Here is a 12,491-nt window from a genome sequence, read left to right as displayed (position 1 = left end):
AAACAAAACAAGACAAAACAAAAAACCCCTGCAAACAACTGTTCTATCGTAAGCCACAGATTCTAGAGTTCTTCTTTTGTGTCAGTATCATTTATCTTGATTAAATCAATATTTATTGAATTTATAACTGCTGGTCAGTCTCTCACTTAAACTGTGACCAACTTTGGGAAAAACCCCAAATTTATGAATAGCTGTATTTGTCTAGCTCACAGTGGGTGCTAAGTCATCCATCCATCTATCACATGGATGAATGTGTGCCCATGAATGGTAAAGATGCATTGTTACTGTATCTGGACAAGACACAGAGCCTGTCACCGTGCCGGAAGAAAGCTAGAGCCCAGTAAATACCTGCTGATAGTTCGACTTGTGAATACATGTCTTTAAGTCTCTTTTACTTGGTAGAGAAAAATAATAAAGGAAATAAAATCCTTGAATGGTTTTGCAACATGACCAATGTTCTTCCAGCATGAGGACATCATTTGCAATCAGTGATTGCAGAGCGAGGGCTGGTAGGCCTCACCCTTTTCCCTTCCAGTTTGATTTTACTGTGTCACCCTGATCCTTTTGATGCTCACTTTGCCCATTTGTAAGGTGAGAAAGAAAAATAAGTTGTATTTTCATCCCTCTTACTTTTATGTGTGGTTTAGATTAAACTACAAGTGTAAGTGTGGAAAAGAAAGGGGGAAAGCCTGTGTGTGTATGTTTGTGTGTGTGCATGTGTGTACCTGCATGCTTGCACATATAACTCTACTTCCAGCTTTTATTAAGAATCTCACCTCTTGCCCCATGTAGGTGCATTACTTGTGCAGTGACATTTCTACAAACATTTCATTTCTAATAACATCAGGTACAAACACACTCGTTAAAGCCACTTTTCCCCATATAAGCCTTTGTGACTGCATGATATTTCTGGATTGCTGTAGAAAACACGAACCATGTCTATGCGTGCACATTTCAATTATGAGTGACAGGAAGTTGTGCACAGAGAGTCCCAGAATCCCTACTCCTTCTGGGCACAGGCTTCCCTCTTGGATGGGATGGGTGCAGAAACACCATTCTGCCTAGAGTCATTTTTTCTCCTATATTTTAACAGCCAATTTCAATATATTTTGATATTTTGTCAGCACATGTCACCCCCGGAAAGCTTTTCTGGACTAAATGCCAAGAACATATATGGGAACTTAATTTTTCTATCAAGTCAAGAAATCTACTCTTCATTTAAAAAGAAAAATAAAGGAAAAGAAAAGAAGGAAAAGAAAAAGAAATCACAATTAGAGCAAATAAGAATAATCATTTCAATGTTAAAATCCATCTTTTGTTTAAATAAAAAGTTTTTCTCCAAATAACTGTATTTGTTCACCTTATGAAAAAATAGTGCTCTTCTAATAGGAGAATCAATATATACTCTGTGGTTACTGAGTGCCAGTGGCTTTACATATACGCTGCATTTAATCCTGCGAGGCTGTTGTTAACGAATGGGGTGCTTGCAGCTCAGGCAGCTTTAATCTCCTATTAAAAAAAAAAAAAGCAAAGTGGGGACACAGAGAGAACCCAGCTCTGCCTTAACACATCTATTCTGCTTTTGGCCTCTAATCTATCTTGCTACTTTCTTCCCTCATAAGATGGCATTTCCGTTAATGTTTTTATTATCATCATTGCATTATCTCTGTGTTTGTGTGTATTTTGTGTCTTGCTCTGTATTAATGATAACTCATGCCTGAACCAGTGGAACAAGGGCAGGGGTTAGGGGAGCTGAGTTCCATCTCCACCTCCACTGCTGCCTCATCATTTTTGACCAGAAGATTCTTTGCTCATTCTCTCTCTCTCTCTCTCTCTCTTTCTCTCTCTGGATATCCGGGTTCTATTTCAGTCTTCCTCACTTCTCTAAGATTACTTTCAGATCTCATATGCTATCATTTTCTCTAGCTCAGTCTTCCATCCCAAAACAGAAATGACAGTAACACAGATTACAAATATTTTAAGAAAACATTAGGAAGTAAATTGTGCCAACATAATTTGAAAATAGAAACCCAACTCTGAGAAAGATATACAAAGCCTTAGTGTTGTGGTTTAGTCCATAATGATAATCATAGAATAATTTGTTTGCAAAGGACTTTAAAACTCATTGATTTTATTTTGATACCAGTTAGCCCTTGTATCATCCTAACTTAAAGCTTATACAGAATGGTGGGAGTGACCACACAAGGGAGGGACGATGGATCACAACTCTTAGAAAGACAAAGGGCAGACTATGCGGGTAGGTGGCTCAGAACACTCAGGAATGATTCAGGAAACTGTCTCTGCCTTTCTTCTGGGCATAAATCAAAGACTCTAGCTTTCTAGGCTGTCAATTCAACACCTTTTATAGGCACTTAATTCACTCAGAAATTAAAAATATATACATACTCCTCACAGAAAGTACCATTATTCTTCAGCCTGACACATGATTTGATTTTAAGCCTTTATATGTCTCTTCTATATCCTACTGTGGGTTAGAATCAGTCAAATGTCTGTGATGAATAGCTATTGCTGCCTAGGCTAGTCACCTCCCACATAGACTCCATTGATACCCTCTTGGAAGAATCTTTATCTCTCCCTCTGCAAGAGTCATCCATGTAGCTGACAGGGGCAACACATGGACAAGTCAGTGGCTTGATGAGAATATTAGACCATGCCCTCCTACCACGAGATCTTCTGTCTCCTGCCTTGCAGAGCAATATTCATGATCACTAAGAAAGCTGAGTCCATCATCCCTGGAAAACTCAGTCTCTCTGGTTTCCATCCTTTTCCCACACTCCACATACCACACGCCACATATCCTCTTTCGTTCCTTTGTAACCTATGCTTTCTCAGGAAGCCGAAACTCCTTCACCTTAAACTTTTAATAATAGACAATGGCTTAATTTATCTATCCCATCCAGGTACGATTCAAAACTTTCAGTTATAACGAAGACAATTTAGGGGTGGGAGAGCAAGCCAGAGGGTATTGCTTACACAGAGGAGTTTTTGCAAGGAGCAAATTGGAACTAAGATATCCAGATATTCTGGAATAAAGGAAATAACATTGGACAGGGAGTCAGAAGGTTTCATTCTACTCCCAGTTCTTCTTCTGACTTGTATAAATCTAAGCATGTTATTGCCCTTCTCTGAACCAGTTCTCAGTGTAAAATGAGTGTGGGAGACCAACAGAAATGTTCTGGGTCTCTGTTTATTTCACAGCGCCGCCCAAATCCAGCTGACAGAGTTCAGCATGTTTTTAGATAGTATTAAGATAGTATGAGGCCAAGTGATGAGGAAATACATAAATCTTTCTTCAGACCAGACTTCTTTTCCCTGTAAAGTCTCCAAATTAGATTACGTACTTGGGGATAAATGGTCAAAGCAATATAGTAACACTTGATTGTCAAATAGGCTGAGTCACCAATTCCGATGTAGGGAAGTGGGGCTGTCCCAGTTATCCCTAGAATGCTCCCACCTAAGTTCAGCCTTGATTCCCACCATTATACTACGGTCTGTTCAGCTGCCTGGTGGACAGTGGGCAACCAAGAAGAGGATGTCAGGGCCTCTGTATGTGTCAGAGTCTCTCATGTATTTGACCAACTGCTAAAACCCCAGGGCTGCTATCCCCACAGTCTGCTCAGATAGACTAGGACAAGCAAAGCATGGGATGCTGTCCAAGTCCAGAGGACTGGGGACTGGATCAGGGGAGGGGGATCTTTTCTGAGGGAGTGATTTGATTTACTATGCATTCTGCCATATGAAGCATCAGAAACACCAATTCTTAGTGTTTTCACTTTCTTACTCAGAATCAACAGCAGTTATGCTTTTCTAATTCAGTTCCAACCTTTTAAATATTTAAGATTCTCTATTTTTTGCCCAGACTACATGTACTCTCAGTTTTCTTGAACGCACAGCCTTAAATTCACCCAGGTTGGATCACCTTCATTTCCTTCAACCCTTCACTGAGCCATTCACTTTAATTTGAATAACACCCACCTTCTCTTGTTTAAAGTTGACCAAGGCAGACATCTTTCTTATAGATCTAACTGACCACACAAAGCTGTCCTGATCTTTCTGCTGTGAGTCTATTTCACTCAGCGTATAGGCAAGTATAGGGAAAGAGCAATGTCTTGGGTGTTCCGAAGTCTTGGCCAAATACTACCTGGACAACTGTGGACAAGTCAGTTTACTTCTCTATTTGCAAATTAGGGGTAATGGTATTCACCCTCTGACTTGTATGAACCTAAGTAGAAGGTACATGCAAAATGTTACCACAGTCCATGGCATCTGAGGTGTTCATTAAATGGTGGTTCACTCTCTGCACGCCAGCATTTAGAAGGAGGAGAGATTTGGTCCATTTTGACTCCATCTATGACCTTATTTTTATCTCAATTTAATAATAATACTGACTATTCGTTTTATAAAATATAGGGCCTCAGACTCTAATATCTCTACCCAAGATGTCATACAATATCCAGGTATTTGCCGTATATCAGGGAAAGCAATGTCAGAAGAAGGAAGCTAAGGCATTTTGTATTCAACCACCCTCCACATGGACTGTCTCAGTCTGGACCCTTTCAGTTCCAAGTGACAGAAACTCAATTCAAAATAACAAGCAAATAGGGAAACCGGGAAATCTGAGGATGTATATTTGTCTTCAGGCATGACTCATCCTACTTTCAATAATGCCTTCTCCTCTTGGTTCTGCTTTCTTTTTTGTTGACTTCATTTCCTTGAAGACTTTTTCCACCCATTAGGAAAGATATCCTCCTAATAATGATGCCTCTTCCTAAAAAGTGCCTAGAAAACTCACTGGGAAGAAACTGATTGGCCAGGCCAGGGTCATTTATCCATTCCCAGACAAAAAGCCATGATGAAACCACACAGAACTGATTCCCTTATGGGCAAGGGGAAGGGAAGTGTGCCAGCCATCCAAAGACGTTGCTCGAGTTCTGGTCCAAGATGGTGAGGTGGGAAGATCCTGATCCCACGATCTCCCAAATCTATACCTATTTATAGGGGAATTCCTCCTGAGGAAGAGCTGAAAGGTGCCTGAACAGCTTCTACACAAAAACAGTAGGGAGAACACATAGAAAATGGCAAGGGAGACAAAGACACAGTAAGGAAGGGAGTCCCCAATACTTACATTGTGAACTGCACTGGGAGGTATAGTACTGAGGGACAGGAGCAGATTCTCTGTCCTGGAGCATGGGAAAAAAAGCTGCAGTTTAAAAGAACAACTATAGGGACACCTGGGTGGCTCAGTGGGTTAAGCGTCTGCCTTCAGCTCAGGTCATGATCGCAGGGTCCTGGGATCGAGTCCCACATCAGGCTCCTTGCTCATCGGAGAGCCTGCTTTCCTCTGCTTCACCTGCATGTGCTCACTCTCTCTCTCTGACAAGTAAATAAATGAAATCTTAAAAAAAAGAAAGAAAGAAAGAAAAAAAAAACCCACATTAAATCTCAAAAAAAAAAAAAAAAAAGAACAACTATAATTTAAAATATTCAGCCTCAGATTCCAGCAAATTGTGGGGAAGCTGCTGGAACTCTTTTGGGGTCTACAGTTAGTATTCCCTTCCCTGTGATAACACCAGTGGGAGCAGGGTCTCAGCACCATCACCACCTCAGTGAGCCCTGCCTTGGCTCCAATGTTCTGAGGGACAGAAAAAACACAGAACCAAAAAACTGCAGTTTAAAATGTCAACTAGGATATGAAGGAACTAGCCCTAGAAGCCTGCCAAAGGCAGGTGAGCTGCTGGAACTCTCTCTGAGTTGAAGTGGCTGGCAAGTGCCATGGTTTACATTGCCCCCTACCTTAAGAGAGTGGATGGGAACATGTTCCAGGTGCCCTAGCTGGCCCACTGCCTCAGTGAGCCCCAGCTCCCTAACCCACATCAGCCCAAGCTATCCCACCAAGGAGTCCTCAAGGTGGTATACACTGAGACATACCTGGTCAACATTCCCTATAGCTCCAGCTACAGTGCCAAGTTGGCACAGGTACAAAAGAACCTCATAACACTCTAGGCCCTATTTTGGCTTCAGATGCCTTGCTAGAGTATCCCCAGCACAGAGTACTTCAGGATATCCTAGCTCATGCAACTTTGGGTTCAGCAACCCTTTGAAGATGCCCTCTGTGTGGTGTGCTCCAAGATCCCCCAGCTTATATTCTACCTTCAACTCCAACCAGCTGGCCAGGGTACCCTACACTGAACACCCAGGGACATCCTGGTCTGTGCCCACTTTAGTGACAGTCCTACTATGGTGCCCCCTGTGCTGAGCACCTTGGGACGCCCGGGCCTGAGCCCCATCTAAGTTTAAGCCACCCTACCAGGGCACTTTCTGTGCAGAGAGCCCCAGGACCTCTTTCCTTGCATTCACTTCACCTTCATCTATCCCACCCTGGCTCACTCTGAGCAGAGAGCCCAGAGATTGCCTTGGCCCACTTTAGACAGCACACCCCCAGCCATGCCTACTTCAGTTCTGATCACTTGGAGTGCCCTGGAATCACCAGCCTGTGCCAGATACAGCTCAACAGTCAGCCCAAATCACCAAGCACACATATCTATACAGAGGATTACAGTGCATGAGACCATTTCTTTACGTATAGAAGTAGCTGCTTCACCCAATTCAAAGAAACAAATGCAGAAAGGCAGAGAAAAAGAAGCACAAAACTATTTGAAGAAATAATAGCTGAAAACTTCCCTAACCTGGGGGAAGAAACTGACATCAGGCTCAGGAAGCAGAGAGAGCCCCAATTAATATGAACCCAAAGCGGTCCACATGAAAGTACATAATAATTAAAATGTTAAAATTTAAAGGCAAAGAGAGACTCTTAAAAGGAGTGAGAGAGAAGCAAAAAATTACAAGAGAAACCCCGTAACACAACTGGCTGAATTTTCGGCAGAAACTCTGCAGGCAGGAAGACAGAGGCATGATATATTCAAGAGCTGAATGAAAAAAAACCTGCAACTGAGAACACTCTAGCCAGCAAGACTGTCATTTAGAGTTAAGAGAGATAAAGGGTTTCCCAAACAAAAGTGAAAGGAGTTCATCATCACTAAGCCAGCTTTTTAAAAAAAACATGTTGAAAGGACTTCTTTGGGTGGAAAAGAAAAGGCCGTAATTAAAAGTAAGGAAATTATGAATAGGAAGTTGTAAAATATGGGACACCTGGGTGGTTCAGTTGGTTGAGCCACACTGCCTTTGGCTCAGGTCATGATCCCAAGGTCCTGGGATGGAGTCCCACACGGAACTCCTTGCTCAGCAGGGAGCCTGCTTCTCTCTCTGCCTCTGCCTGCCACTCTGCCTGCTTGTGCGCTCGCTCTCTCTCTCTCTGACAAATAAATAAATAAATAAATAAATAAATAAATAAAATCTTTTAAAAAAAGGTTGTAAAATATGACAACCTATATATAAAACTTGGGCTGGGGGAGTAAAATAAAAGTTCTAGAAAAAAGTGAAACAAAAAGAAAAGATTAATGAATAGTAAATTTCTAAAGAAAAGCAAATAGTGAACTTATACAAACTTATTTAGAAAATGAGAAAAGAGAATCAACTTCAGGAAAAGTAAAGCAAACAAATTATAGAGTACTTAGCAACCTAAAGGAAGAGGTTAGGAAAAGCAAGTAAGAATGGAGCAAGTAAGAATAGACATAAAAAGAGAGTTATGTTGGAAATTAAATAATTATAAGAATACCACTCGATTTTTTAACATAGGTAAGAATAATTGTTAGCAGAATGTGTACATATACAAATGAGATGAAACAACTAGGTAAGTATGCACTGATCAAGAAAGGATTATACACAAAGAAAATTAAACTATGTGGGAACAAAAAAATAAAAAGAAAGACAAGAGCTCCTCAGTCTCCTACAGATTCCAGAGAGAACTTATTGGTAATATGCATCCTGAAGGCAGTGGTTCTTTCTGTGAAGTTCTTACTGGCTGTGACCCAGCACCCTGATCTGTTTTTTAAGCAAGCTGCTTACAAAGACAGGGGAGCCAACGTGTGTGTTAGACCTTACAGCAGGGCTTTCAGTGTTCCACTGGGTTAATGCACATCAACTCTGTGAAGCAGATATTACTATTTCCACTTTAAGGAAAAGATTGGAGGAGATGAGATGAGAAAATTGAAGCTCATGGAATTGAAGCTGATAAGTGGAATTAGACTCAAATCCAGGTCTTCTGATCTTAAGTGTTAAATTCTGTTATACCACTAGGCCATATTGCTTCTTTTTGAGATGGTGACGATGATAATTCATAGAAACCAAGGCCAGATGACTGTGCCTGTAATTCCAGTTAGAAAACACTGAAATTTGTAGGAACGCAGATTCGAGTTTCTGTGTCCTTAATCTCAGTGCTGTGAAGAGTTAGGCTTTCATTTTTAATATCAGCTTAGGCAACTTATCAATAAATTAGGAAATCTCCCGATAGCTGTCAAATTCTCAATATAGACCCCACATAATTCGGACATTTGTACCCTAGACCGATTCCATTCACATCAGAAATGACCATATAAAACGAGAGCCGCATTCAAGATGGCTTTTCAGGGAGAGCGCCTTGGAAAGGTAGAAGTCTGCCTTCTTCCAGCCCTGCTTTCTCCCTCCCTGAAGTGACCCCCAAAGTCAACCCCAGGTGTGTGGAGGGCAGGCCGGCTCCCTCCCTCCCCTGGGGGCAGGGCTCTTCCCAGCATAGGAGTGTGTGAGATCACCCACCACACTGAGCCTCAGCTGAGGCAGGCCACAGCGGGCAGACAGCAGAACGGAGCAGAGGCTTTTGTTAAGTCCTGAACATTATTTCAGTGCTGCTCTTTAGATTTAAGCTCCTGCGGTTCTTTCCATAATAGCTGAGAGAAATAAAAAACACTGCCCCACACCCCCTTCCTCCCTCCTTCCCACACACTATACACACCTACCTCCTCCTCCTCACTGGGGCTTTCTGTCTGCAGTCCTCTAGGCCTGGAGCACCATGCGTGAACTGTTGTCCATCCCTCCTCCCGGGGCTGGAGGACTGCTGTCAGGGCTCAGATGGCATTTGGCCAGTGGGACAGGCAGGTCCCACAGTGACCTTCCTGGACCTACTGTCTGGTTCAGTGAGGTGACAGGTGTGCATGGGGACAGTTTGCAGAGAATCAATCCCTATTTGTACTAGCTCACTGCACACTGTGTAGAATCTTAAGCTATCTGATGATGAGAGGTTTATGAAATGCCATTTTGGATGCCCTCTTCTCAGAAGTTAGAGACCTCCTCTGTTTTCCCCTTCCTTATTCCTAATCTAAAAACAGAGAAATTTTTTCTGTCGTAAAGTTTTCTTATCTTCAAGGAGTGTGAAGGTGGGGGAACCCCATTCTGCCTAAACTTTGAGGTCCCCTTTCCGACATTAATTTTGTCTTAAGACCATTTACCTTCCTTTGACCCTGGAACTGGGAAGTAAATGGTGCATAATGTGCATCTAGCTAATCCCAGAAGCAAATTGAGTCCTGCAGACACCTGATTGTAAGTACTTGCACCTCCTAATTCTGAGGAAGGAGCTGTGATTGTTGAGGAAGGGACAGCGATTTCAAAGTGTCTTCTTCCAATCAGAGCTTCCCCCAATCAGAGCCTCTTTAGTCATTCCCTCACATCTAGTCACAGAAATCCCAAACACAGCCATAGGCCATCCCAACACGAAAGGGTCAAGTTACCTGCTGTTTGGGTCAGTTACCACAACAGAGATTTCAAGCTCTAGGCCTGAAAGACTCTGAGACTAAAATGGAACAAGCAGAGGAAAAATTCTGACTTTTGATGAGACCCCTTTCATTAAAAGATAGGCCCGGCTGAACCAAGCTCCTCTGTGTACAAACCACAATCAGCTTTCCAATCTGTAATTATATCAATGAGCTGTCAAATGACCCTACAGGCCTCGATAGGTGACATCGTGTTAAACCCCAAGACAAGGGAGAGGCAAAGATGGCTTCTCTAACAAGGGGTTAACTGTGTGCTTTTGTGAAACATGAAGACCATTGGGAAATTACTCTATGTGGTAAATTCAAGAACTGAAAGAGATATAGCTCTCTAGATAGTTTAGCATTTAGCAGCACTCAGAGCCCAAATTAGACTTTTGGTTTGGCATTCCCCGAGGATATATTTTGCCTTAGTAAATGCACAAAGTACAATTCTGAAACTATTCCCTGCCTCCCGGAATCATAGTCCACAAACCCTGGTAGCTCCTCCCAATGGCACATGGAAGACCACATCAGTCTCGTTTGGCTAAAATAGTAAAACAAATGAAAATTAGTTTATGGTTGTTATGTATGGCGATGTTGTCAATGGAATTCAATCACTGTTCCCATTTCAGACCTGGAATTAATAGGACTCAATCAAAGGTCCCTAGGGGTCAGACCTGGGATTTGAACCCCACCAGATTCAACACCCGTGCTCTCAGCCAATAGGCCACACCGATGGTGGCAGGTGTCGGTTGAGTGTTTCTGTCATGCGCCAGGAATGGTTACATTACCTGTGAGTAGAGATAACTAATTTGGATCAAACATTACACTATATTTCACTTTTTTTTTTTAATCTTTCAAAGATTTTATAGCAACACAGTGGGACAATATGGAAGATCTCAGGCAGGTCTCTAGAGCCCCAAATTTATGCAATGTATTTTCACCTCTAATTTTTAATTTATTGTTTCCTTTCCCTGCGATATTCTTCTCTCTGCCTTAGATTTAGTCCCTACCTCACTTTCAAGGTATATCATGACTTTCACTATCTCCACAGAACTTTTAAAAACTGTCAGGAAATCCCATCACCACTTCTTTGCATTCTGATAAAATTATGTGTACCAACCACTTGTTATTCATTTAACACTAAAGACAATATAAGGGTTTTCTTATAGTTCCACTATTGATATACGTGTTTCATATAACTTGCAATCTCATAGGCTATTAAAATAGCAAAGACATCATATATAAGAATGATAGTAGCTTGGGTCCATCACAGTTTTTGGCATAGGAAGTATTTTAGAGGTTCGTCCAAGAAGTAAATGCTTGGGCTCAAATTTTGGTTCCACTGTGTGCAAACTGTGTGAATGTGAATGTTTTCTTTGAGCCTCAATGTTCTCATCCGTAAAACGGGGATGCCAACAGGTGAAGACACGTCACAGGTGAGGATTTAATGAGAAGAATGCATGCAAAACATTGAGAATCATCCCTGACACAAAGTGAATGCTCAATAAATATCACCTAGAATTATTCATTTATTATTGTTGTCACACATCCAGATGATAATAAAAACTGGTCAATGTACATTAACCGATTGCCATAGACTTATGGTAGTTTAGCATGAGGACATTTACAAATGTTAGTGTCTCTGCCTCTCCGGGGAGGGACTAAAGACTTATCAATGACCCACTGTCTTTATCATCATTCTGGTGAACAGTGGGATGATGGTATAAGGAAGCCCTCCTTCCTTCTGTACTGTACTTACTGTTCACAGTTGCCACAGCCATTCCAAAGCATTTAATTGCACATGTCACTCTGCTGAGCCCCACACAAAGACTAGGAGAGAGATAAAATTCTTGTCCACCGGGAGCTCACAATATCAAGGACATTTTGATGGACATGTGAATTAGAACACTGTGGGGGGGGGGGGAAGCTGTGTTAACATAAAACACCTTTAAAATGGAGAGATCTTAGAAATTATTCCAGTTTTCTAACTTTACAAATGAGAGGCCAAGGATCACAGAGGTAAAATGAACTACCCACGGTCCTTCGGTTTGTATAAGCAGAGCTCAGCACTCCTTCCATGCTGTCGCTGGGCTGCACACCTCCAGGGGCCCCCGTTCCTCTTCACATACAATGCAGAGTGAATGCACCGCTTAGAGTGGCGCAGGATGGCAGACCTGTTCCCATTTTGCCTGTATGCTCTTAAATATAAATGGACAAGAAGTACTTTTGTTCTATGCAGTTCAGGAATATATGCTTTACCATTATTATAGGGGTTATAAGGAAATACAGTGATTGGCTGTGGAGATTTGGAGGAAATATTTCAAAAATGTATGTTGAGGCATTGTGATGGTATATATTTGTCAAAGTCAGCTAGCAGAGCTTCTTTGAGGGGTTAACTGTTCCAGAAGTTTATTCATATCCCATAACTTCTTCCCATAAGAAGAAACCAAAAATTCACATTAACCTCCAGGTCCTTTGGAGTTAGAAGTCCCTCTAGAAGTCATTATGCCCATTTGACTATTTCTGTCTGATTTTTTCTTTTTACCCCTCACCAATAAGATGAATGTCTGCAACTCTCTGAGGACATTTTATAACCATATACAAAATCCACACTCCATAAGTCCTTCAGCCTACCTAACTTCAATCCGTCTTGCTGCAGTTGAAGCTACAAGCGCTTCTATTACTCTTTTTAGTGAATGTAGGTTGACTGGGGCATGGAGAATAAACTCATTTCTTGTTCTCTCTTGGAGCAGGTTCTCCTTATTCAGACTGCAGCTCTCCAAAGAC

This window comes from Mustela nigripes, chromosome 1, assembly GCF_022355385.1.
Source record: "Mustela nigripes isolate SB6536 chromosome 1, MUSNIG.SB6536, whole genome shotgun sequence".
NCBI lineage: Eukaryota > Metazoa > Chordata > Mammalia > Carnivora > Mustelidae > Mustela > Mustela nigripes.
The sequence above is the reverse complement of the archived record's forward strand: the minus strand, read 5'-3'. Positions refer to the sequence as shown.